We start from the raw sequence: 27,418 nt of genomic DNA, 5'->3' as shown, positions 1-27,418 counted from the left end.
GAGGCTTTAAGCTGGTAAATTGATCAAAGAAAATGGATGTGGTTGCCATGATAGCATAGGAAGCCAAGCCTGGGACTCTCTGGGACAAGAGACTATGGGAGGAATTGTCTTGTGGTAAATACAATAAGGGATTTGGAAAGGCAACGACACAGTAAACAGCCAGCCTCAATGCTGGAGTGGTGGGAAATGCCATTTTCCTTCCCTCTTTATCCCTCTGTTTGAACCAAGTACTAAAAAAGGTGTTTCATATTTTTTCAGTAGTCAGTACTTAAAATATTTTGGTTCCTCATAGGTACTGACACAGTCTGCTTTGGTAATACACACAAAAGTAAACAAGGAAAGAGACAGAAAGCACAGACAATTCCTTGAATGTCATGTTTTGCCAAGGCTATAAAGGGGAAGAGGCAGCAATTTGTTGGGATTCTTGCTCAGCACACACAGCCAAATTGTTGGCGAGTTTGGGGGTTGAGGGGAAAAAAATATTTTGCCAGGGGAAGGGTGAGGGATTTCACTTTGCAGATATGCTTCTGTTTTATTGTATATATTTATTTGTTTACCTCTTGCTTAGGAGTGTTGGGTAGGTCTGCTCCATAGGATTAAATAATATCCCAAACCTTCCTGGCTTTGTGACAGTACAAACATTATTGGATTTAGTTCCCTTCTGCTTATCCAGCTCCCGTCTTCCAAGATCCCCATTATTATTGTAATAATACCCACAAAACTCCTGCTCTGAGATCGGAGGGGTTTTCAAGTGCCAAAGCAATCAACAAAACATACCTGGTCCTTTTAATCTCCTTTAATCCCATCATGTGGGACTATCCCACTAAATGATCACGTATCCAAAAATTCTTTCTTTGTAATGACACTTGATTTTTAGCTCACAGTTTTCATGAAACTGTCTCTGATATGAAAGAAGATGTACTGGGACCTTCTTATGCCATCAATAAAATAAAAGTTTGGGTTGAAAAATTATTTTATGGAATAAAATAGAATAACAAAAATCCATCATTATCTATGTTTCAGAAAAGGATTGTGTTTTGTTTTGCATTTTAGTTAGAAATGATGTATGACTACATCATAAAACACTTATATTAAAAAGATCTTCTCACCCTGAATTCAAAATATATATTGTACTCTCTTATCATCCAGTCATTTTAGAGTGAAAGTTAAAAATGCCCATCCTGTGGTAGTAGTCACCAGTATTATATCTTATGGCTGATATATTCTTCTAATACTTTTACTTAAAAGGCCTATTACTCAGGGCTTGTGAGTGTAGACATTTATTTTCTTATTGAAAATGGTAATGCTGTGGATAGTGTTTTTGTATTTAGATCGACGTTTATGGTTTTCCCCTGGGCTGCTGAAGGTCAGCCCACCTCGGTCTCTGGAAGTTTGGGTCATGTCTGCGTACCCCGTTGAAGAGGGTAAAATCTCTCCATGGGGTAAGAAGCAGCGGAGAACAGGAGCTTGTATTATTTTGCCAAGCCATGGTCTGTCCTTTCTGTTGGTTTTTTTGTGCATATGTGGAAACACACCTAATTTTAAAGAAAATCAAGTGTTAGCAGAATAAAGGGTGGCCCGTGCCATGGCTCAAAGTCTCGAGGGCTTGAGCTGTCCAGGTGTTCTCACAGAAATCCCTGTATCAGGAACAGGCAATATGATAGAAAGCAGGACTCTGCAACGTCCTGGTTTGATGTTTTAGAGGTGAAAAGTTTCTCCTGCCTGAGGTATAAGTTTTGGCTTGAATGAGAGAGCCTAACCCTAAGGCGAAGATACTGGGACCCAGATTCCTGTTACTGGTTTGAACCATGCAAAGCAGAGACTTAGAAGTGACTTTATCGTGTCCTAAGTGAATGCCCTCACCACTAAAAAGCGACTATTATAAGGAAAAAAAGGAGAGGGGAGGTTTTTTCTGGTGATGGGTTTTTTGTTTTGTTTCACTTTGTTTTTTCTCCTAAAGAACCTGAATCCATGCAGAACATCAGCGTCTCTGAAATACCAAAGTTTCATAAGGATGGGGAAAAAAACCCTTTCCCACACATTTGATAGGAGTTTTTGACTCAAGTCATAGGAGAGTGTAAGGCAGAATTGGGTAAAATCAGGCCAGTTGCTTTTGTGGGAAAGTAAATGCTAGCAGAGGAGGGAAGTTTGCAAAGTAACTAACCCGAACGCTCCTCTCTGGCCTGCAGAACAATTTACCGAAGGGCAGTTAAATGGTAGAGATTAAGCTCATTAATGGTTCAGATATTTGCTTGGTTTACACAGTGCTGTCCAGCAAATTATATTGATGCTTGACAGAATTATTGTCATTATTTATTTTGCTATAAGCCAGATTTATAGATATTTGTAGCTTTTGTAAGGCTAAACATAAGAAACATTAATAGCTTTACTAATTATATCACTGCTTTAGAGATATAAATAGTGATAAAAATGCCAAGTAAAGTGAGCTAGTAAAACATTTTAAAGAGAATTTTAAAGTGAGTTACTGATTGATGATCCCTTGGGTGAGTCTTAACTTTTGAATGTGAGAGTGGAGCTTCCCGCTAGGGCATGAGTGCCTTTTACCTCAATCAACTCTTTGGGGAGAGACGAGGAAGAACAATAGTTGTATTGAACGACTGATTATTAAATCAGATTCCATAATCTGAAAAATATTGAAATCCTATAATAGCATAAACTGAGGCTGAACTTATTACAGCACAACAGGGTGGTTTTTTTCACCTTTACCTTGTCCTTAATGCCTCCCGCCTCCTGGATGGTTTATCTGCACTTCGTCTCTTATAGCATGCTAAAATCGCAACCTCTTTAGAGCAGGAGCTGCCTTCTCCCCCTGTCTTATTACAGACATGTACAGGCCCTACCACAGCACAGCTCTGATGAGGAATTCGGAGTCCTAACAACAATATGAATAATAATTTCATGGCTGTTAAAAGAATAAAATCTTTAATTGGTAAACAGTGTCTATATGGGACTACTTACAAATTAAAGGTGTGTTTTTTACACAGCTGTCAAATGAAAAAATCTGTTTTGCTAACTATTGATCCTGGTTTTGCTGTGAGCACCCTTTTAAGGAGGGAGATAATGAGTGAGAAAAGAGTTAATAAATGTTCAGCCGTTACCGCAAGCATGAATGGAAATCCATCATCGGTTTAAGTGCTGGATGGGCTCTAGACGATAATCCAAGCCTGTTTGACCACGATCAGTGCCACCGTGAAGAAACCCACAGGGCCCTGGGAGCTGTGATCCTTGGGGATGGTACGTGGTTCCCTGCTTTTCTCTGATATGCGGCATTGTAAAGCCCCGAGTTTTATTTTTCACTGAGTTTAGTAACGACCTGGTTGAAACTCCCTTGAAGGTAGCGGAAAGACTCGCAGTCTCTAATGGCCTTTGGATCAGGATTGTTGTGGTGCTTTCTTGGAGTGAACCGCCAGTGGGAGATTTCTCCCGGGTGGGGGAAAAAAACAATTTTCTTCTTATTTTTTTTCCCTTGCAATTTCTGATGAAAGTTGGGGCCCACCTCATCCATGGCGACATCTCATTGCTGTTTGATGGGTACAGTGGATTACAGGCAAAGCTTTAGAGCAGACCGTGCCAAGCTTGTAAGAAAGATGCTGAACGTGATCCTGAACCCACTGAAATCCTCTACGTTTGGGCTGCCTCCTTGCAGTCTGAGAACAGGCCAAGTAAGTGACAGTGGGACTTGTAGTCCACATTGGGAAATTGGGATGATGTGCCTCCACTGAGGCTGGGAGAGCTGAAAAAGTTTGGCACTGGTACCCAACCATGCAGCACCCGAATGCTCACCCACACCACGTGAGCGTCTGGGCTGTGCAAAGCAACTGGGAAACCTCGTAGGAACAGGCTTTGGTGGATGATTTCTGGAGTTTCTTTCTAGCCATGCTGTAAATATCACAGGGGCTGTTCTCCCTTTGATCCCAGACTAGAGATGAAAGGGACAATCGGCACACGTTTTTGAACCATAAAAAACATGTGGTTTGACATTGGTTCCAGAAACAGGTCAAGATGTAGGATAATCTTATTTTTTTTCTGAAATATTTGAACTGTCCCTTCTCACCATGTCATGAAGCTGTGCCATAGCCTTAGAAAATAAACAAACAGAATGTGCTGTGGGACTTAATTCTCAAAATGCAGGCAAAAGGAAGAGTCTGTTTGACTTAGGTTAGCAGAACTTCATACTCAATACTAAAACTCAAAGTCAAATCACTGCGTTGCTCCCTTATTTCCATCTTCTCTAATATACTCTGTAGCACACAGTTTAAATTTAGGATCTTTAAAGGTGAGGTTATTTGACTTCTGTGGGTTGAGAGTATGGAGAAAAGGCTTCTTGTGTGGTTCTAGCCTGGGAAGTGATGAGTTAACAAACGCTTTTAATGAGTAGTCTTATGGTGGATGAGAGTTTCAGGTTGAAACCTAATCAATCCGAAAACTAAAAATGTGGGGGGTTTCTGCTTTTTTGTCCCCAGAAGTGTAAACCCGCTTATGGGGACTGCGTTGACTTTTCTTCCTCTCAGTGTTTTGGGACTGCATCAACCAGTTGGTCAGCAGTGTGCAGTGGGGGGTGTAGGCAGCAGTGCCCCACACTCCAGGAGAACTTCTTGAGAGGACTTCTAACTCCTTCTCCAGTATCTTTAGGTAAAAGCTTGCCTCACAGCCAAATTAATTGATCAGTGTCAGTCTGAGGCTGTTGGAAGGTAGACAAGACCATGTTTCATCCGCTTCAGCAGATGCCCTGTTAAAATAATGTATCCTGCTTTTATGAGCATGTTTGGGACCATTGCTCTCCACCTGCACTCAGGTTCATGGGCTTCCTTTACTTTTACTCTCCTTCCCAAGATGGCTCTTTGACTTGCAGATATTTTAAACTTCTTGGAGACCCCAGAATCTTGTCAGCTCTCCTAAAAAAATGACATCCGCCAGTCTATGAGTGTAAACCCCAGTTTACAGGTAAAATCAGAAATTCAGAGATTATATTTGCTTTCTGTTGATCTTTGAAAGAAATGACGAAAAAAATGATGGGGGTTGAAGGGGTTTTATGGTTGCCAAGTAATACTAGTCCTGAAGTTTCAGAAGGTTAATGACTGTCTGTATTGAGAAAGAATCCAGCCCCGTCTAATTATCTTGCACCAATAAGGATAAAGGTTTGGCAGTTGAGTGAGATTATGTCAGGACTAGTCGAATAATGTTGATATTTTTTACCTCCACGCTTTTTTTCCAAAAAAGGGGATGTTGCATCTTTAATTAAATGTTATGTGAATACATTTCAGATAGACCCAAACACAGGGCAACTGTGTTTCAGAAATGCTGTTTCTACATTTAAAATGTATTTGAAATGTAATTTAAGAAAAAAGATAATGGAAAAAAAACCCTAAAATAACTCGAAACAAGCCAGAATATAGTAGCTCATCATTACACTAATATATCAAACAATATGAGCTTAGCTTAATTATCCCCTTTGAGAGTTGAGAAAACTAAGCACAACCTTCAATTTACAGCTGTTTGGTGCCGGGAACCTGAATTATTATTTAAGAAGAAGGGAAAAAAAAAAAGTTTATTTATTGTGACCTACACTCAGTTTTTATTCATCATGGAAAAATCTGTATATTCACAAATGAGGGCTATTCATCTGCAGACTGCAGCATTCTTCAGCTGTCCGGGGCTGCATCAGCCGCACTTCTTCAGCTTTTGTGTTCATCTCGAAGCCTCTTCATCCAAATTGTTCATCATCTTGATGGCGGAGCTTTATCTTGCTCTAGTGCAGCTGCATTCCCCTTATCCAAAGTGCTGAGAGATACAAGGGAGAGGGAGAGAGGCAGAATAGAAAAGAGAAAAAGGAATGGCCAGTGCTCATATGAGGATAATTTGTAGTTTCTCAATAATAATAAAAAAAAAAGGAGGACAGGCTAATTACTGGCTTAACTAGGGCAGCCTGTGGATCCTCATGTCAAAAGGACTAGCGTAATTATTTGCCATCAAAGCACATTCATATTGTGGTACAAAAGAAGGGCCTTTTGCAAATGGATCTCACTAATAAACAGGGCTGAGAGGAGCATTATGTGTCTCCCTGGATGCAAGCGCATTAACACAGTGACATGGAGCATAACTCTCAGCCTGGAGGGGGGGGGGAGAGGAAGAATGATAATTATCCCCCCTCCCCATCTTTCCTCTCCTTTTCCTTTGTGTTGGGCTAGCAAGCCGAACGCGACCCGCTGGAAGGCCCAAGGCAGGCTATTAGTGACCTCTGAGCATTGACAAGGTGGCTACACTCTTAAAAGCCCGGCTCTCCATGTCAGGAGGGTCGCAGGAGCCCGCAAGAGGAGCTTTAAATGGTCCAGCAAACACTTCAACCTTAAAGACACCTGGAAGGTCGCGACCAATTTAATGTAGATGAATCTGGCATAAAGAGGGCTCTTTTGAATCAACAGACAAAAGTTGTTGGTTTTTTTTTTTCCTTATTCTTTTTTTTTTTCCACGTTGTTTTTTCACAGATCTTAGCATAAGAGATACCAGAGAAAGAGACTTGATTCTGGAGACCACTTCTGCACTCGCTGAGCAGATGTGGTGCCAGGCGGCCTCAAAGGCTGCGGCTTTTCATTAGGAAGAGTAAACAGGTTTGGAAAGAAAGAGAAGGGACATGTATGTACCTTCCAGGGATGTCTGCAGGCACTGACGCACTAACGCCTTTCAAACTCAGATATATTGCAAAATGTGTGTATGTATATATAGGTGTATATGTTATGTGTAAAGATGACCATTTGCTTTTGGGGATTTTTAATACTCCAGCTACATAAGGCTATTCACTGCCGATGCCCGCTGGCAGACATGCCCCGGTTCCTTGCTTGCCAGCCATGGCGTTTGTCTGTTGGGCTGGTGTCTAGCACTGTCTGCTGCCACTGCAAGCCATCACCAAGTGAGCCCATTGCTTGCAATGGATTAAAAATTTAATTTTTTTTTTTAAAAAAACCCTAATCTGTGCTCAGTGTTCATGTCACAACTTTTTTTTAAGTAATCGGGGGTCTGCATGGGTTCTGTATTATAAAACATCTCTGCTGGTGATTGAAACAGTAAACTGGGATAGTCCTTTCTTGTGACAGGCTTGCCTGACACTGCAAAACACGCAACGAGCAGCTAGAAAGAAGAAAGGTGTCGGTATGAGCAGGGACCGCGTGGCACACGGTGACATGAATCCATGCATGCAGCCACATGTGACTGGGATAAAGGGATTTTGAAACCCAACTCATCTGTGTGACAAGGGGCTGAAAGCCAAAGTTGTTGCCTTTCCAGCACTCTTCTAGGTCACATCTAGGTCACGCTACAGAGAGGAGCCCCTTTCCCTTGTCACAGCAGTTGGGGACACTGTTGTCCGTGTCACACCGATGGGCTGTAGGAGCCCAGGGCTGCACACACCTGTCGGCATTGCTGGCCCCGGGAACAGCTCGCCCAGCCACTGGGTTTTAGATGAGAGCTGCCAAATTGTCAACCTCGCACACCCAATTGTGAGTCAGGCTTGAAAAATGATGAGATGGGTTTGAAATTTATGGAGTTAAACTAGTGGCAGATCTTTTCTTGGGTTTTGGGTGGGGTTTTTTTGTTGTTGTTGTTGTTGTTGTTGTTGTTTTTTTTTTCCCCTTCTTGCTCGGTACCTTTAGGAAGGAATTGGATGCTTTCTCTGTATTGTGCTTTGCGAGGAAAAAAAGCAGCAAATGTGGGCTTGGGGGGTGAGGGTGGAAATAACCCAGGAGGAGACTTTCTAGTATAGATCACAGAAACCTGATGCAACTCCTAGTAAAATAGCGAACATTGGCAATACAGGAGTACAGGTGAACTGTGCACTCCTGCCCAGGCAGGGTTTGGGGCTGGACGGTGTTTCTAGGACATGCCCGATGTCTGTGACCTACAGAATCCCAAATATTCACTCATCCAGGAGCTGTACAACCTCTCACCCCCAACCTGTAGTGCTGGAGGGATGGGGACCCACTGGAGCAGCTGATAGCAGCAGCCTACTGCCAAGGAGACCCAAAGCAGCTTGTGGTCCCCTCCTGGATGTTTCCTTGTCTCTTTAGCCCTACGATTTTTTTTTTTTCCTTTTGCCCTTATGGATTTTGGAAAATTCTGCATACAGCAAATTTTGCCTTTAGTTTACAGGAAGTTGTAACCAGGGACTTAATGGCAGAATTGGATCCGTTGAGGTATGGATATACTGGAGTATAATGAACATAATTAATTTCACCTTAAAATAAATAACTCTAGGAAAAGGATTAGAGAAGTCAGCTTTATAGACTTCGGGGAGGTGGGATTTTTGTGTTTTTAAATTAATCCAGGTGAACTTTCCTGCCTCAGTTTTATCCAGCCGTGCCAAAGACGAATAAAGATAACATTATTAATATCATTACATCAATGTAAAGAAGATTATAGAGTTAGCATTAGTAAAAAAAAAAATAAAAAAAAAAATTCCTGTATTGGTGACTTTTTGCCATTAATTCGCTCTTTTGCAGTATTTTATACACTTTCTATATAGTGTTTATGAACCTGGATATGTATTTCTAGTTTTGCCAAGAATAATCAAAGACAAATATAACAGTTGCAGGGTTTCTTTCCTGATGAAATTGTATTGCTGCTTCTAAACCCAGAGCTGGCCTCCAGCAAGGGACTGTGTCCTCTTAAAGTAGAAGTGTACCGCTTGAACTTTGCTATCACATAATGCTTTCAAGGTTGCTTGTCTAAAGTGACTTAATTTGTACTGCAGAACTAGCCTTGTGCCCACAAATGCGCCAAAAGCCGCAGCGAGCCGGGGCAGCAAGGCTATTACTAATTTTTTATTAAAATCCCTTAGGCACACACAGAAGGCCCAAAAGCAGCTTTAATAATAGACAACATACAGCACATTTTTCTTGTATTGCCATGTAATCAAATCTAAAGCTTCTGTTCACTTTCTTTGTTTTACCTAGAGGACCAGCTTCCAATTTAGTTGTGGCCTGCACTAAACTGATTTTTCATTGTAATTAATGCCTACTTTGGCCTCAGCCACTTATACAACTTTCCATTAGAGGTTTGCAGCCATCCGCAGAGTATTTCACCAAGTTACCCTCCCGATCCTGCTACAGTTGCAATTTTTGTTAAACTGTTTTTTTATTATTATTTTGCAAAGAATGTGTAAATTGCCCAGCCAAATAGGTTTCTTTTTCCCCTTTTATTTTTCTCTACTTCCCCCCCCCCCCCCCCCCCCCCTTTTCCCCCTGCCTGCTGCACCTATTAAAGTGGTTGGGCAGGAGTCCAATTGGAAGGAAAGCCTTTAAGTGATTTCAGAAAGGGCTAGTGGAACTTATTTAGGCCTGGGGTCTGCTGTGGTTAATTTTCAGTCTGTGTTTTGTGCTGTCCATTTCCTCTGAAATACTACCTGGGGTTTAAGGTTCCTCAGCACAGGATGTTAATAGGCCTCTGCAAACATTCAAAAGGCAGCTTTCCCACCACTAACCTTAAAAAGATTGTGGCACTGGGCCCAGGGTCAGATTGAATAGATGAAAAAGTATATGCTGTGCTTTTGCTCGCTCCTTGGACCTTTCCCTGTTGGCTTGTCTGACGTTTTCAGTGACTTTTCTTAGTACCGTATTTTCAGCGTGCTTCCTAGAAAATTCTGCTTATTACCTTCTCCTATCCCCCCAGCAGCATTACTAAGTCGGGAAGCACAACAATTTGTAACTATACTTTGCTGACTTCTTGGATTTTTCCCTTGCAGCAGCAAGGTGCTGCTTCTCGTGGCCCTGATGAACCAGCCGAGCCCCTCGGTGTATAATCCGTACGCCATCGCCGTTACCCGGTGTGCTTGCCGACACCGTGTTTGGGGTGGTCTCTGCAGATCTCTTGCGTGCCTCTTACCGGAGAGAGCATCTCTGCTGCAAGGCTAAAGCAAAGAGCTAATGACCAATTATGTGTGCCTCTGCTATATTGGCTTTCCTCCCCGGCACAAGAAATGCAGTCGCGGGAGCTCTGGTGTGGGCGTGCAGGTATCTGGGCACTGGGGTCCCACCTTTTGCAATGCTCAGGTTTGGGCACCGGCATTCTTGCCTTGCTGTGGCATTGCTCAAAAGGAACCAAAAGGTTCTGACTCTGTGTTCTGACTCTCTACTGTCCTGGTAGTTTAAAGCCGATACACCCACCTACCTTTTAATTGTACCCGAGAAATTAAGCAAAGCTAGTGCCAAAAGGTGCCTGGTGTCCTCCAGTCTGTGGTGGCAAGTTGTTGACTCTACTGTTCGAATGTACTGGCCTGATGGACTCTGTGCTCCTCTTAGGAAAGGAAGCGGATGCATTTAGCTTGATTTAATTTAAGGGCTTGCTTGGGTGCAGTATGTGGATTTTTAGAAATGTGTCCTGTTAGACTTCCCTGGACTGAGGAGGAGAGGTGGATGTGATACCTGGGATCACATAGGTCTGCTCTGTGTTGTCGCTGTGTCAGATGTCCCCATCTTAGTGGGGGAAGAGTAAGAAGCAGATTTTTTTTTTTTTTTTTTCTTCCCAGAATAGTGGTAGCTCTTCCTTAATTGACAGGGGAACCAAAGTAGCGTTTAAGAAGAGTATGTGCAGACACCCAGATGTTCCCGATGTGCAGGTGATGGGCCACAAGCTAGGTGTTGAATCCCAAGCCATGGATTTCCATCCCCACCCAAGCCAGCTGCCCTTCTGGCTTTTGACTCTGGTCCACAACTTGACTCATCTCCCTCAGACCTGTTTGCAAGCTCAGTCCTTTCTCGCACCTCTGGAAACCAGAAGTGTTTCGGGTGAAGCAGACAGAGAAGGAAGACGAGACCAGTGGAAAGACACTATCTGCTCTGTGCAAACTGGTGGTGTGAGTTGCCACCGCGGGCATGCCGAAACTGGGATATGCACGGTCTGTGTTTCTGTTGTAAGGATCTGGCTCCTTACACCTAGGAGTATGATTTCCAGGGCTACTTTCTCCAAGAGAGACCTGCAACACTGTGCCCCTTCTGCATGTACAGCGGCTGCAAATCCCTTGCTGTACCTGTGCCTGTGTGAGCACTCCCTGCAGAGAAGCAACTGATATCGGTCTAAACACATTTGTGTATCTGTCCCTGACATTTGCTCTGTTAAAAGGTCAGGCTTCTACAGCAGAGACAAGAGCCGTCTTCCTCATTATCACATATTACTGCAAATTTCCATTTCCAACTCCAAAGTTTCCAATGAATTCTGCGGCTGGGGCTGGGGCAATCCAGCACAAAGCACCGTCTGCCAGCCTGGAAGCTCTGCCCTGAACCACACTGACGATGCTCGGGGAGAGAAGCAATGACTGTTTGGGGAATATTTGGGAAAACCCAGTGAATTTCTTGCTGCGGTAAGTTCCTTGCTTGCAGTGACAAGTTGCAAAAATATGTGACAAATTTAACTTAGAAATGCAAGTCTGCAGAAAGGAAGGGCCATTCTGCAACGAGTCATTCATATTTTCAGTCTTCCTGCAGAAGTGCTGCTCTCAGTTTCTCTGTAGTCTCTGATATTTCCTAATATCAGAGTGCAGTGCTGGCACAGGCAAAACCTGAGGTGAAACTTCAGCCTGTATTCTTGCTCAGAGGAAGTAGATTCTGGGATCTCTTTGGCTTTTGAACGTCAAGAAGCCAGACTCGGAAGCCTCGGGGGGGGGGGGGGGGGGGGGAAGGCAAGGCAAGGCATATTTTTCTTGTTAAACTAAGGTCTTGCTGATGGGAAGATACAGATGCCAAAATAAAAGTGTGTGTGACATTGGAGTTGGGCAGGCTCTTTAGGATTTCACTTTGTTGGGGTGTCCGCTCTCTGCTTTTCATATCAACCCTCCCATACAACCTCAGGAGCAGTTGTATGTATCCTTACACATAAAAGGTACTGCAAAAGCTGATGAAGCAACATCATTGTAAAGCAAGCAGATACTGTTCTTGCTTTTTGCACGTATTTGGTTATATACCAACAAACAGGCACAGGAAAAGCATTTGCTTGGTCGTTAGATGACCTGGCTGGGAGATGGATGAGCATCTTGCTGGTACTCTTCCGAGTCCCACGTGCTGCATGGATGGCCACTGGCCGACTTTCCCGATTTTTCTGCTGACTGCAAACGTGCTGTAAGGTGGCCGCTCAACGGTGGCCTTGGGAGAAGAGATGATAAACTGCTGACTTAGTAATGGAAGAGTGAGGGGAGAGGAAGGTCCTTACTTACTTTGGCCTCGGATATGGGTGAGACCTGGGGAGCCCTTCTACAAAAACAAAGTCAAAAGAACAAATACCACATAGCATAGTTTGAATGTAGAATTTTTTCCAATAACAGCCATAAAGAAAATATACTTTGGAAGCAAAATATTTTTTTCACATTCTTCCCCTTAGTTTTCTTCCTTAATGTGGTGGTGGCAGACCACAGAGCTGCAGTCATGGAAGGCAAAGTCTGTACCGGTTTCTACCCTTTAAATACACAGATATTAAAGATTATGGTAGAGTAATTTCTCCAGGAGTGATGCACCTCCCTGCTTGGCTCTGTAATGCAGTTGGGTACCTGCTGGGGAAGGGGTTCCCAGGAGGGATGGGCTGCCACCGAAGCCGGGTTAGGCTGCAGGATGCTTTGACTCCGTTCCTACCCTGATAACCTGTAATTTGTCCCTTCCTGCCAGATCTGGAGCGATTAAAAACACCTGATCAGGAGAGAGTATTGCACATAATTTCCTTGCCCTTGCATTTTTGCCTTATAGAAAACATTACTGGGCCCAATGTTTTCAGGTAGCTGAAGTCCCTTTCCCTGAAGCATTTGTAGATACTTTGGATACAATGCGTTGTGCCAGGTTTTTTACGTTAATTCAGTAAAGCAATAACGATGCATTTGAAGTCTTTGCCACTGAAGTTGCGACTGAAAACAGTTGTAACAAGATGAGGATGACCCCCTTTTATCTGTTCTCCTGTCTTGCTGCTATAGAAAGTTAGCGCTAGCTTAAACTCTGGTTGCCGTTAATGAAAAATTCCACTATTTTTATTAAATTTCAGAATCACCTCAGCTAGTATGAAAAACAATGATATTGGATTTCTTTTTAAAATTAACAATGTATGTAACACAGTAAAAAAAGCTGACATTTACTTAGTGCCTGGAAGCAAAGAGACTGTGAGGCAGACGGCAAGCTGCGGCGCTTCTCTCCTTCGTCCTGCAGCCTGCGTATATGGTCAGGAGACGTGGGGCGAGGTGGCTCGGGGTGGATTGCACAGTTAGGATAAAAGCCAAGAAACACCACCGCTATTGCTACCTTTCACCAGTAGGAGAACGCCAGGGCTCACAGGGAAAAAAAAGATTTATTTTAGCAGCTGGCCTGGATGCCTGCCAAAATGAGAGGCAACTCAGAAGTGAAGGCGAAGACCTTGGTTCAAGGATGCGGGAGGTGTGAGCCAGGGCTGGACAATCACCAGCTCCGATCTGTGCTGTGGTCAGGCTGGGAAGGGACCTTAAACCCCCTCCAGATGTCAAAGGGACATTCACCATCCAACAGGTGTAAGAAGTGGGGATGGTGCACGGGGGTCACAGAGCAAGGTGCCAGTTGGTGAGATGGGAGGGGAGCTGATAAGAGGTGTTACTCTAATTTGACTTAATGTCCTGGTTTCAGCTGGGATAGAGTTAATTTTTTTCTTAGTAGCTGGTATAGTGCTGTGTTTTGGGTTTAGGATGAGAATAACGTTGATACACTGATGTTTTGGTTCTTGCTAAGCCATGCTAAGCTGTTGCTAAATAGTTCCTAAGTAGTGCTTACGCTGGTCTAGGACTTTTCAGCTTCCCATGCTCTGCCGGTTGCACGGTGGAGCTGGGAGGGAGCACAGCCAGGACGGCTGACCCAGACTGGCCAAAGGGCTAGTCCATACCATACGGCGTCATGCTCAGTATATGAGCTGGGGGAAGAAGGAGGAAGGGGGGGACATTCGGTGTGATGGCGTTTGTCTTCCCAAGTAACCGCTATGCGTGACGGAGCCCTGCTTTCCTGGGGATGGCCAAACACCTGCCTGCCGATGGGAAGTAGCGAATGAATTCCGTGTTTGGCTTTGTTTCCATGCACAGCTTTTGCTTTACCTATTTAACTGTTCTATTTTATTTTACTTCGATTATTAAACTGTTCTTATCTCAACCCATGAGTTTTCTCCCTTTTACCCTTCTGATTCTCTCCCCCATCCCACCAAGGGGGGAGTGAGCGAGCGGCTGCGTGGTGCTTAGTTGCCGGCTGGGGTTAAACCACGACGCTTAAGATTTTTAAGACGTATTTATTTATGGTATAAAATTATGGAGTTAGTATTTTACCTTAGGTTCATTTTAAAATTCACTCTCTTTAGGAAGTTTCTACTGCAATCAGCAGGATCCCTTATAAAAGTAAAAGCAGGGAGTCGCTTCATATCTGCTTGCAGGCATCGGAGAGGGTGCAGTATCTGGTAAAGACCAACCTGTCTTAGGCTGGTAGTGTTATTTGATTAACAGTCTGGGGCAACCTGGAAATGAGTTTGCTCTCGAGGAGAGTCCACAGATCACCAGGAACATATTCTTGTAGGGAAGTGTCCTCATTGCCTTCCTAATTCATTTCTCCTCGCTTTATCCAACATGCATTGCTACTGGATTATTGACTATGTGATTTCTTTTCTTGATGTGAGCCACAATAGAAAAGGCATTACTGTACAAGACAGGGAAATAAAGCAGTGTTGTGTGTGTTAGACTTGTGGTAATATTGATTACGGCTGGTACATGGCATACTCGTTCTCATTTAGGGCTTGGTCCCCACCCCCCTCTGTGGCTTAGAGGATGCTCTGGATGCGTAGAGCAAATGTGGGACCAGAAACCTGTGCCAAGGTCTCCCTCCATCCTTGTAGCCCTTTGCTGTAGGGGACTCTTGATGTGTCTGGGGGGGCCCATACAGTACAGAAGTTGCTCAACTCTAATGGCAGGGTATGCAACAATTAAACGATGGCAGGTGGGACAAGCCCTCGCATGCTGGGTTATAAACCGATTTGCCTGGACTTGGCAAAAGTTGTCCCACCTGCAAACACAGCCGGACACTGAGCAGCCAAGGGAGACGGCGCAGGAAGCTCATGCAAAGGTCTGTGCACCGTTGAAATGTTAGTAGCACAAATCTCCTGCTCTTGGCACTAGAGTGATTGTACGTGTGCGTGCTCCCCTTCCACCCCGGTTCCCCAGGTACTGGTCAGGAGCAGGATTTCACCGTATCATTTGTCAGGTTTAAATTCCTCCTTTACAAGGAGTGCGTGTGAGCGGATGCCGCAGGTTTCTTCTGTTACCTACCTCGACTGTTTCCAGTTGTGGTTCGGTTTGCTTCTGGCTTTGAACTTCTGCACGTGCTAAGCACAATGCAACGATGTCTCAGTAAAGACTGAGCTTTCCACGTAAAGGGTGCTCTGTAAGTATATGCGATCGGCTGATCGGTTCTGATCAGCAGTTGGGAATTATAAATAGCTGAAAAGCAGCTAACCATCATCCTATGCCGCCATGTTAATAAATAAGAAGTGCATATTTTTGAAAGGCTTTTACTCTTCTAAGAGAAAAAGATATAATAGCTTTTTTTTTAATGTCACATAATTTATTCTGACAAACAGATGTATTTTGTTGTTGCCATTATCTTTTGATGAAATACTTTAAAGCTGGTCCAAGGTGGTGCATTTTCAAATATAATATATACAGTACATCTAGCAGTTAACAAAATTTCGATGTGCAGCATAGAATGGTCATTATTTTTACTGAAAAAAATAAAGGCACTAATTACTTACAGACAAGATACTTAGCACAAACAGATAAGCTTCAAAATGAAAAATTCTCGGTTTATGATAATTATGTTCTCTGCTTTGTTTTCAGAGACTGATAATTTGAGGCTTTAAAATCACCAGGAAGCCATTAATTGGAATTCTTCAATAAAAAATAAATTACATAGAAGTTCATGATGAGTTGTAAAAACACAGAGACTGTATTATGCAGTGAGCGACACTGCTCTACTATTTATAGACATGCACAGCTATGTCTAACAGCAAAACTGTAAAGAATTTGAGATGTGCAGATAGCAATTATTCACAGATCTCAATGATCTGCAGATATTTCAAATAACTGCTTTTAGCAGATCAGCTATCCAATAAAAGCAGGGCTTTATTTCCAAGTGGCACTCTTCTAACATGTTGCTTCTTGTTTTTGACATCTTACGTGACATTATTCTCCTAGAGTCGATTATAATGAGAAGACGTGGAAATCCACGAATCAGAGCAGGCCCTCCACTCCATGCGCACGCTTATCGGTAGGAGTTGAAGGGATTTCTCTTATGAAGGGTCAATATGGTCCTTCCTCCTATACCAGGCTCAGATCCTGAAATCCGTAGCAGCTGGCCAGAAGAAAGTGTTTGATTTCTCTTTCATGCCCCATTTTTCTGCTCTCCCCTTGTTCTCTGCTTTGCCCTGGGACCAAATCCTCAGTGGCTGAGCAGCACCAGGAATAGGTCCTGTGAAAACTGGTAGAGCAGGTCCAAGGAGCTGGACTGAACCCTCAGTGGAGCTAGGTGAGCTCTTTGAGGGAATGTAGGAGACATGCTGCTGGCTTCCAACCACCCAGGCTCCTTAAAATATCCATTGCTGTCCTTTAAAACACGTGGCACAACAGTGGGGCCGAGCCACCAGACCTCAGCAGCTTTCCATCAAGAGCGAGTGTCAAAAGAGTGGCAGACACAGCAAAACGTATTGCTTTCTTCAACTGTTCTCCTGCCTTTCTCCTGCACGTGGAGTCCACCGGGGAGACTGGTCTTTCCCCTTTCCCAGGGGAGAACTGACACCTCTTTGCTATTGCTCGGGATCCAGGCCTGAGACTCGAGCCAGAGCCGCTAATGGGCCTCAGTTAGTTGTCTGACCCAGCGGGTATAAAATACTGTTATATTCCAGCTATGCTCTTTTCATGACCACTGACATCCCAGGCTTCTGCAAGGAGCTCTTTAGATAAAGCAAGTAATAAAAGTGATCGTAGGGATCCTTGACACATGCCACCTAGTAAAGGAAACGGAGCAGATTTCAGCTCATTCACCAGTGAGCTCTAGGGGATGCACAAAAGAGTGAAGTGGCCTTGGTGGAGCCCGGTCTAAAGTTACACTTCAGGAAGACGGAGGAAGTCTTTCCCGAGGACCTGATCAAAGGCTCGCTCTCTTCAATGCCAGTATAATGCCTTCTGGCTGCCATTGTACACAGGTAGTGTTCAAGGGCTTTACGTGACTCTTGGGTGAGTGCAGAATAAACGTAATCAATCTAGGCGAGTTAATTCTCACAGTATCAGAGTTGCAAACCATCTCATTTCATACTTTGTGGCTAAAATTAATCAAAGGTATCAGCTGGTTTCTTCCTCTCCCCCCCCTTCTGTTTGTTTAAATGCGAGTTAGTGTGATCACAGGGAAGGCAGGACAATGCAGGTCCGGGGAGACAAGGATAACGCGAGACAATAGCAGGGAGCCTGCAGGGAGACCGCTATGGTGTCAAGACGAAATGACATAGTGTCAGGAGACAAAGCCATACAAAGAAAATATTGGGTCTCTGCTGGCACTTGAGGAGTATCGTAATTCTTGGAGAATAAAACCTACCATACATCATCCGAAATCAATTGATAAGAGATCGCGGAGAGATTAAAAACTGTTCCCTCCCATTCATTAGTAAAGGTGGCTTCTGTCCAAAGCTGATTGTTGGTGTGGGCCAACTATGATAAATGCTCTCTCACCCACCGAAAAGAAACACTTCTTAATGAGCTATCATCTTGTGTACATTTTAATTTCTAAATTGCTGCAGTGGATATACAGAGTTCCCCAGAAGTGACTCAGAGGCATCCTACCCTAAGCAATATTTTAAGAGTTGGGGTTTTTTTTTGTAGGTTCCCAAGGCTTTTTGATGCCAAACTAATCCCATGCATCACCTTTGTGTAGTATTAACATTGCAACAATAAACTATTAACTTTTATTTGCATGTATTGTAGTACTCCTTACAAGAAAGTACTCATACGTGGTTAGTGTGGGGCACCGAAGCTTTTGTGGGATGTAATTGCAAAGACTGGGCACCCGCAGCTCCTGTTCACTGACGAGGCAGTTACTGATGCTCAGAACCTTTGAATAGCAGGACATTTCTTTCTGGGAAAAGCTACTTCCCAACAGGATGGTTCCACCTGTGCTCCGTGGCTCAGTTGTGGCCGCTTTCTCCATGTGTGGTTTAGCCTAAGCAATGTCCTTCTGCAGCCCCCGTGCTCCTTGGGGAGGGCAGAGACCAGGATGCCCCACGCAGCAGCTCCCGGAGCAGCACAGAGGAGTTGACGAGGACACACGGAGCCCGTCTTTGCTTTCCTCCTCCATCCCTGAAGTTTGCAGCTTAGCACCAAGCCAATTCTCGGTCCTGGAAATGCCTCGCCTGTCCCGTCCTGTCGCAAACGCCACAGCTTTTAAAGAGCACCGGTGACATTTATCCCATGTCTCTAAATTACTCTCAGTAGAGTGGCACTTGGGCCAATGACAGTGACGCTGCAAAAGGTCACTTCATGGACCTCAGTGCTCTGTTTTATTTACTTAGTTTATTCAGCTTGCAATGGAGACAGGACACACTTAATACGTTGGCCACGTCACAGGCAGCCAAGCTCCGGTCCCCAGCACCTCCTCAGATTAGAGCATTTGTAGGAGGCATTAGAAGAAATAAAGGAGTTCAGCATATTTTTTGGTATGTCAGAATTTCAAAGGATTTCTGAAATTTAATAAACTCATTTAATAGGCGTAATTGTCTTGAGTACATGTGAGAAAACTTCTGAAATAGCAGAATTAGGCATGCTCCATTTTGTAGCCTTTCAATGACCTCCAGCAAATGTGTGACCCAGATATGAGAGCCTCCTGTCCACTTGCATAAACATGATGTTTTAAAAAGGCAGGGGGGGCAAATAAAAGAATTGAGCTCTTAATGGCATGTGGAGAGAGACATACTGCAATCGCAAAATAAATTCAGAAGCAGATAGAGAATTGCCTCGAGACTCTTCATGCCAAAACTCAGCTGCCTCCTGTGAGGTGGAGGTTTGATAGCCGTGGACCTTCGGTCAAAACTGCGCTGGATTTTCCTACGCAGAGGCTCAAATGGTAGTAAGGGGCGCAGATCTGGTTTAGGCCCATGAAAATCTCTGCTTTAATGCCTGAATGATGTCCAAGCTGCTGTTACACAGTGTATTCAGGATGCGTTGTAACATACAGGACTTCTCATTTCCTGGCCTCGATGGAGGATTCATAGAGGTTGTAAAGGCAGAAGTAACGGCTGTGCCAGGTGGCAAGGAGGTGGTAGCTGCCCGTTCCACCTGTGACCAGCCCTCCTGCCACTTGCGTACCTGTTACAGTGCAAGAAAAAGCTATAATTTTAAAAATCTCATTAATTAACATGCATTTTCAATTCATCATGAACTTCCTATTGCGTACTTTCCCTGCTCCCTTGGTCCAGAGAAGCTCTGCGGCAGGTTCTGGCCACGGGCTTCTTCGCCCATACTCACAGAGAGGGGTGAGTGGCTCTTGATTAGTTTAGGCCTACCACTGCCATAGTGACGAGTCCTGATTGACAGGACTCTGAATCAATATGCATACTTAGGAGAAGAGGATGGGGGTCCTGCCGGGTGCACCCGTGCCAGCACACACGGGATAATGCCACCGCTGCCAGCCCTGCTCATCATGGGCTGTGGCTCCAGCCTCGCGCCTATCAGATCACCGCTTCCCGCATCGTTACAAGTCAGGTTTAATTAAAAGCTGGAACTAGCAAAGTGTTGCTGGGATTTAAAATTATGTGTCGTTAGTTATTAACCGCTACAAATTAGGTAGACGTTGTTTCAAGGAGAGCAATTTCCACAGACGGCGCTGGTAAAGCGAGCTGGCGTGGGGCGTCACACAACTTTCCAAAACAGGGATCGCCGGCTTTCTCAGAAAAGCGCTTTTTTGGCTACTTCTTGGGTTTTACGCATGACCGAGATTTAGCATTGTTCATGCTTGCTTGTAGCAATGATACTTTTCTGTCTGAGAAAACTCATTTTTCATTTTAACAATAATTCCCAGGCAGGAAAAAACATGTCCTGTTTTTTGCACTGAGCCAAACACTGAAACAAAATATTGGGCCAAATTCTGTTCTGATTTTGCAACTTTAAAATCTGCCTTTGCAAGTTAGTGCTGAATTTAGTTCATTCCCCTCAGGCATTTTCCATGCAATTGTGTTTCTTTTCTTCTTTTCTCTTTTTTTTTCTCCTGCCATTTGGGGAAAATGAAAACTCAAACAACAGAATGAAGTCAATTGTTAGATTAAAATTTTCTGTACTCTTGGTGTTAGAGGAAGACCCTACAGAAAGCTCACTCCGAGTATCTTGCCTGGAAATCTGCATTATCAGTGTGACTAAAGCTGCTGGTACAGATGAGGCATTTTGAGTTGCGGTAGCTCGTGATAGAAAAAAAAAAAACAAAAAAACAAACAGAGAAAAATAAAATTTTGAGACCTTAATACTTCTGCTCAGCAGTTTAAAGGGAGAAAGTGGTGAGTTGGTCTGAAGATTTTCCTTCTCCACTACTTTTGCTGTTTCCACAACCCTGCAGGGGAGAGGAAAAAAGTCTTTGAGCTATAATAGGTGTAAAACTAGGCAAATTCAACAAAGTTTTAGTGAGTGAGAATGGAGAGCAGCGTTCACAACATTTTGCTTGGTAATCTCTTTATAGGTACTCAGACGTGAAGACTGGGAGTGTGATACACACAACGAGATGGCTCTGCGCTGGAGAATGGGCAATTCAAGGTACCACACATAACACAACTTTTATTGGGCTAACGAATGTAGAGTGCAAACCATGGTCTTTGGCACACAAAGAGGAAGAAAAAGCTCTTCGGCAGCAAAGTTTTTATGTTAATCTGATAAAAGATATTACAATATCTATCATCGCTAGCTTTTTAAAAGCCAGTAAGGCTGAAGGCCACAACCTACACATATCTTCAGAGTAGATATATCAATTTTTTTTCCAGAAGTTAACTGATAAATTGCGTGGATGTGTGTGGATGTGTATGTGTGGGTGTGTATATGTTTGCCTGTGACTGTGAGACATAAAGTAGATAGTAAGGGAGTGTAAAGCTCATTATTGTTTATCATCGAGTGTGGCAAAGGAACAGAAATTAAAGAAGCTGGGGGGGAAGTGAGCAGCTGTAGCCGTATTGACACCGATAACTTTTCACGAGGGTGAGTCAAAGCGTCAGGACGTCAGACCCTCGTTCCTGCCCTTTTGAACTTACTTCTATAGATCATGACAAAATAGAGAAGTGAGAGAAAGATACTCCTCGCCCCAGCGGGGCAGAGGAGAAACCAGCCGCTCATGCAAATATTTCAGATGAGAAGTTGAACACACACCCTGCTCACATCCGCAGGGACAGCCGCATTAAACAATACCGACACGTTTCGGAGGTGGAAACAGGTATAAAGTAATAAGTACACGGGGGAGAAGTGGGACTTCCTCATGTCCACTCATGTGAAGTGTAAAATAGTAATTTTGCCATGATGGGGCCTTGCAAACGTGCTAAGTGCAGCAGTGGAGCCCCTAAATGTGGGTGATATGAGGCATGGGAGGAAGGAGCTCCACGGGAGCATCCTGGCCATGCTGGGGCTCAGCTGTCCCCAGGCACAGGCAGCAGCTCGGCGGGTCGTGCTCTCACCCTGGCGATGTGGCCGGTGGCGATGCCTGCAAGAAGCAACGAGCTACATCCCTTGTTGCATCCCTGGTGCCAGCAGCTGTGGGGCAGTTCACACTGCGTTGGCATGAGTTGCCCTACGGGACCTATGCAAGGAGATGTTTATGCTCGGAGAGTTTTGTCCCTGAGAGCTGGCCCTGGACATCCCCTCCGTGCTGGGGATGAGCAGGGACACGATGTGGCAGCAGATCTGCTGCCGGGGCTGCTGGCCGTGCTTTCGAACTGGCCTTGGGGCTTTCCACCGGGCCCCGTGTTGCAGGTGTCAGATGCGGAGTGGCCACCGCACGCCCCGGTAGCTCTTCAGATTTTTTTTGGCGTCTGTCTGCTACTCAAATGGCAGTGGTTAAGGTCCCGCTGGGCTCAGGAGGCTCTGCGCGTTAGTGTTGTGCGGCATTGTGTGGTCTACGGTTTGTTTTTTAAAAGCAAAATGAGAAGTGAGAGGCAGCTGGCGTGCTCACGGACCTTCGTGAAAAGATGGCCCCCAACTTGCTCTCTTGGACAAAGAAATAAAGTAATTTGCAAAACCCAAATTCCCCACCGTGGTAGCGCAGGCTGCCTTTTCACTCATCTGAAGAAACGGAGATAGCAAGGGATGCTCAAACTTGGATGATGCCCAAGTGTATTTTGCTCTCTTGGATTAAAACAAGCCACCTCTGAAATCAGAAGATTTCTGCTGAGGTCAAGAGTTGTTGCTTCCCACCTGCCAGCTGTTTCTGCTTGATTTCTTACCGCAGTACCTCAAGGTCCCAGCCAAGACACAAGTCCCACTGTGGCAGGAACTGTGCACACCCCATTGAAGAAAAACATTTGCTGTCTCACAGAGATTCAGATTTAAATAGGCGACGGTGGGAGGGAAAAAAAAAGCAAAGTGACTCGGGGTTGCTGGGTTGGCTGGTGACAGACATGGGACTAGACTCGACCTCTCCTGCTGGACTGGTGGCCTCAGGACAAAGCCATACTGGTCTGTCCTGGTGCGCCGAGTGTGAGGCCACCCAGCCTGTGTGGGCTTCCCGCTAGCGTTAAGCAACAACAAAGAATTGCTTTTTTGTGTATGTATGCATGGTCAGCGTTGTTGTTTATATTATAACGAATTATAATTGATTAGGAAGTTCAACTGCATTGCACTGTCATGGGTTGAAAAGCTGGAAACACCTGTATTTCCAGAAAACACCTGTATTTCCAGACAGCATCACCCCTGCTCAATGGCTAGTTCACCTAAACAATGGAGATATTTTACATGAGTGGATATGTTATTTAAAAACCTGAAGATCTCTTGTTTTACATGAAGAGGCACATTTTCAAATAGGGAAACGGGTACACAATATCCACTGAAAGGCCCTGGAAGTGAGAGTGTCATTAGTAGCTCTGTAAAAGTTGCCCTGTCTGCACTCCTCTCACAGTGCTTTGGTGACAATTTGTGAGCAACACTTCGAGCCTGATTTTAGTAAGCCTGGTTCTGCCTGCGCTTTCCAGAGCTTGTTACCCACACCTCAGTTGTCCAGAATTTGCTGTTATTTCAAACTATGATATGTCCCAAGAAAAAATCCCCCTCGATTCTGTAGGTTAGCCCAGAATTTGATCATCTGCGTCTTTTTTTTAAAGTTTTTCCAAAGGTATTTAGATAGTTTGGTGACTTGTAAAATAGTGAGGGGTGGTTGCCCTTTCATGCACTTTGAATTTTCACTCGTGCGTCTGCTCACATTGGGATTTATTCTTGACTGTGAATAGTTCAAAGGGAAGACCTGGTCTGAGCTTCCCCAGCGGTAAATATTGCATATCCGTATCATCACTGTTAGCAGCAGCCGTAGGATATTTTCTGCAGTATTTTGTTTTATATTCAGCACTTCTTTCTTTTCCAGCAGCAGTTAGGCAATTTAGGTCCCAAGCCTCACCTTTAATATACTATAACACTACAAGGTTGCGTAACCTTCCTGAAGTAAAAAGAAGTTAATATGTTAGATCTATTTAGTCTATTACAAAACCCCCTACAATTCTAATGGCTGCCCAGATCTTTTGGGAAAATCCCAGCTCACGCTGCTCTCAAACTGCAGGTAGATGTATTTTGGTGATTGTGCTGATTTTGGCTGGGGTAGAGTCAACTTCCTTCATAGTAGCCAGTACGGGGCTATGGTTTGGATTTGTGCTGGAAACAGCGCTGATAACTCAGGGATGTTTTGGTTACTGCTGAGCAGGGCTTACACAGAGTCAGGGCCTTTTCTGCTTCTCCCCCCACCCCACCAGCGAGTAGCTGGGGGTGCAAAGGAGCTGGGAGGGGACACAGCCAGGACAGCTGACCCCAACTGACCGCAGGGACATCCCGCACCATATGGCGTCACGCTCAGCATATAGAGCTGGGGGAAGAAGGAGAAAGGGGGGGACGTTTGGAGTGATGGCGTTTGTCTTCCCACGTAACCATTACACGTGATGGAGCCCTGCTTTCTTGGGGATGGCTGAACACCTGCCTGCTGATGGGAAATGGTGAATGAATTCCTTGTTTTGCCTTGCTTGCCTGCACGGTTTTTGCTTTACCTATTAAACTGTCTTTATCTGAACGCACGAGTTTTCTCACTTTTACTCTTGTAATTTTCTCCCCCATCCCACCAGGGGGGAGTGAGCGAGCGGCTGGGTGTTTAGCTGCCTGCCAGGTTAAACCATGACAGTGATACACCATGACACAGGCCAGTGTTCACCTAAACCCTCTGCTGCCGGGGGCTCTGGAAAACAAAGTAAAATACTACATTCAAATGCTGAGAGGTAGAGATGTCCTTTTTGGAGGAAATATTCAAATGAGGTGCACTAACACCCTGAGAACTGGAACAGGGCAGGAACCAGGGAGCAGCAGCCTGTCCCTTGCAAGAAAGCAGCAAATAACGAGTTGGTTATAGAAGAGATAAAAGAAAAGCTGACCTCTGCGATAAGCATGGAGGTGGTGGGAACGACGAAGCAAGGAGGCAATTATCACAACTCTCCGGGATGAAGTGGGTACAAGAGCTAACATAGCTGAGCAGTGAATTTCAGCAGCAAAAAAAATGGATCGTGCACAGCTGCAGGGATTACTGCTGGAGACTGTATCAGAGAGAAGAAAAATGGATATTGCCTGCAGGGGGACTCGGCACTTTATTGGGCTTCCAGGAGAAGTCAGCTTCAGCGTACGCAGGAATTTCTGAGAAGATGATATTCCAGCTACTTTAGATTCACTGCAAACAGGTTTCAAGTGATAAAATTCTTTGGGGGATATGGGTTATAATGAATGATCCGTTTTAGAAGAGGAAACAAATAGTGGGATGTTGCAATGTTTTAGCAGTGAGAAAGCCATTGTTTCCAGATTTGTATTAATGATACGGGGTAGGAAGAGAATGGTGAGATGACAGCGTTTGTAAATGAGGGAAGTGATCAAAGATCAAGGGCAGTCCCAGGAGGAAGGGTGAGAGCAGTTGGAAAATACTAAATTTCAGCTCCGATTCTCATATCCCTTAGGATATTTTATAAATTTATTTTTTTCTGAAGAGTTTTCTGGGCACCTCAACTCAAGACAGCGCATTAAGCCTGCATACCTCTGTCATTTCGCCAGCAGTTAAATCCAGCTTCAGCTGCTAATACCGATGAGCCCGGAGTCAGGAGAGACTGCAATACTTGAGCCTTGTGAGCGACGGCCAGCTGACGTTATTTCAAGACTCCTGTCATGAGCGCAGCTCTCGCCATGTGAACAATTCTGGGTATTACTCACAACTTGTAAGAACAAAGTGAAGAACAGTATTTGAACTGTGTTTTCTAAACACAGCCACATGAACAATACTTTGAAAGGAAAAATTTCCTGTCAAGAAGCATTTATATGCAGCACCAGGGAAAAAAATTATCTGCTCCGGAGATCTAGATCTGTAGGCAAAAAGATGCAAAATAGGAAATCCCAAAACACAAAAAGAATTATGTTGCTCAACTAACATTATATTTCTTGCATGATAATAATTATAAACAGATGCACCATTTGATGATTTACAGATTTATTTCTCTTCTTTACTTAGTTCAGCTAAAATTTGTAAAGTATTTCCCTTCATTTGTGGAATAATGGACTTGTTCTTATGACATCCCTGGCTTACGATCCAAAGCCGAGCGCGATCTTTCAGTTGAAGCCAGATGTCTCTGTGAAATAAGCACTATGATTTCATTGCATCTTATTAGGTTTGGTACAAAAATTACTGTGGAGATGTAATCACCTGGGCTGTGCAGAAAATGACGCCAGATGAGGGGAGGGGTTGCTTGCATCCCTGGCATACACTGAAACAACAAACCCAGTGACTCTCCCCTTTACACAATGTCTGTAGGGATGCCAAACCCAAACGTTTTGGAGAAACAAAAGTTTTAAAGAATGGCATGTCAGGGAATGACAGGGGAAGACTTTCCGTTTCTAAAGCTGCACAGGCTCTTTGGAGCGACCTGCTCTGCCATGACCGCCGGCTGGGCTTCCCGTGCTTCCTTTCCTTCACGTGCTCCCACTGCCGCCGCCCCAGGTTGCCTCATCTTCTCTGTTTAAAAATCATTTCAGCTGTTGACGTGTTCTTTGTTTGAGTTTGCTGACTTGTTTTGCAAGGCCGTTTGGTGCAGCGGGATGCCTTGGCACCACATCAGCTTTGCTGCCGCTGAGCTTCGCCGCTGGGCTCCTCCTCAAGCAAAGCCCTCGCGTCTCCTTCATCAGCCCCCGGCACCTGCGATGCCTTCCTCTAGTCGGGGTGATGGTGCACATGTGCCCCCAAATCTCCCCCCTCTTAAGCAGCCTTTCTGCATCCTCCTCGCATGAGACCTGGAGGAGGACTCCCCTGTACCATGCAGTGAGCAACCTGTCTTGTCTCTGAAGGCACAGGTAGATGCCACGCTTCTCAGGCTTTTCATGTGACGGAAAATACCTGTCCATGTATTCAAACTGAATCACCTTCTGCCTGCAATTGCAGTGCTTGTCAGACACCGTTTCAAGCGTTATTCTTGGCAATAATGTCTCATTCCGCTCAGCCTCTTCTTCCCAGTGATCATGCACTTTGGTCTCCCATCTTTATCAGAATGGGCAGTTTTGTACTTAAAACCTGCTTTTTTTGCTGCTTCGTGTTTGTTTTGAGCATTTTTTTGGTTGGGAAATTGTGTTTTCCCTGTGGACCACGCTGCTTCACACTGCCAGTTCGGTCTGCATCTCACTGCCTGGTTTCCTGAGGAGCTGGTCCCAAGCAGAAATGGGAGGTCACCTCTTGTGTGTTTTGAAAATTTGCAAGATAATACTAATTGGAAATCAGATACTAAGATATTAAATGTGCACATAGAGTTAGAAGAGAATGTATTAGTGGCATAATCCTTTTTATGATATTCCGTACAAATCTTAAGTGTAAATGTTTCCAGTGTTGAACAAGTGCTACCTTAAATCATTTAATCATCTGTGTAGGCTGCAGCCCACTCAACAGCAAAATTTAGGCCTGTTTCCAACCTCTCCTCAACAGAAAACACAGGATTGCTCCATCATATTCACTGTTTTCTCTCATGCTGCTGTTTTCCACCCTTCTTGGCCAGGTCCTTTTTCCCCAGTAGAGCAACTGGTAAGCAACCAGTACCTCACTTTGATTATTTGACTCAATTAATTTAGTCTCTGCCTGTAATCAGTGCAAATCTAACC

The 27,418-nt window shown here is 44.4% G+C and overlaps 1 long non-coding RNA gene across 1 annotated transcript in view; it reads left to right on the top strand.

Moving 5' to 3' along the window:
• The window catches only part of LOC148053067 (uncharacterized), a 105,969-nt gene that overhangs the window by 5,551 nt on the left and 73,000 nt on the right, over positions 1–27,418 (top strand). The window contains exon 3 of the long non-coding RNA XR_015708905.1: positions 20,751–20,824. This is a non-coding gene — a long non-coding RNA (uncharacterized LOC148053067). The remainder of the gene's footprint in view (positions 1–20,750; positions 20,825–27,418) is intronic.

The sequence above is a fragment of the Nipponia nippon genome, unplaced genomic scaffold, assembly GCF_047370975.1.
Source record: "Nipponia nippon isolate SJK-2023a ecotype South Korea unplaced genomic scaffold, ASM4737097v1 scaffold_4, whole genome shotgun sequence".
NCBI lineage: Eukaryota > Metazoa > Chordata > Aves > Pelecaniformes > Threskiornithidae > Nipponia > Nipponia nippon.
The sequence above is the reverse complement of the archived record's forward strand: the minus strand, read 5'-3'. Positions and strand labels throughout refer to the sequence as shown.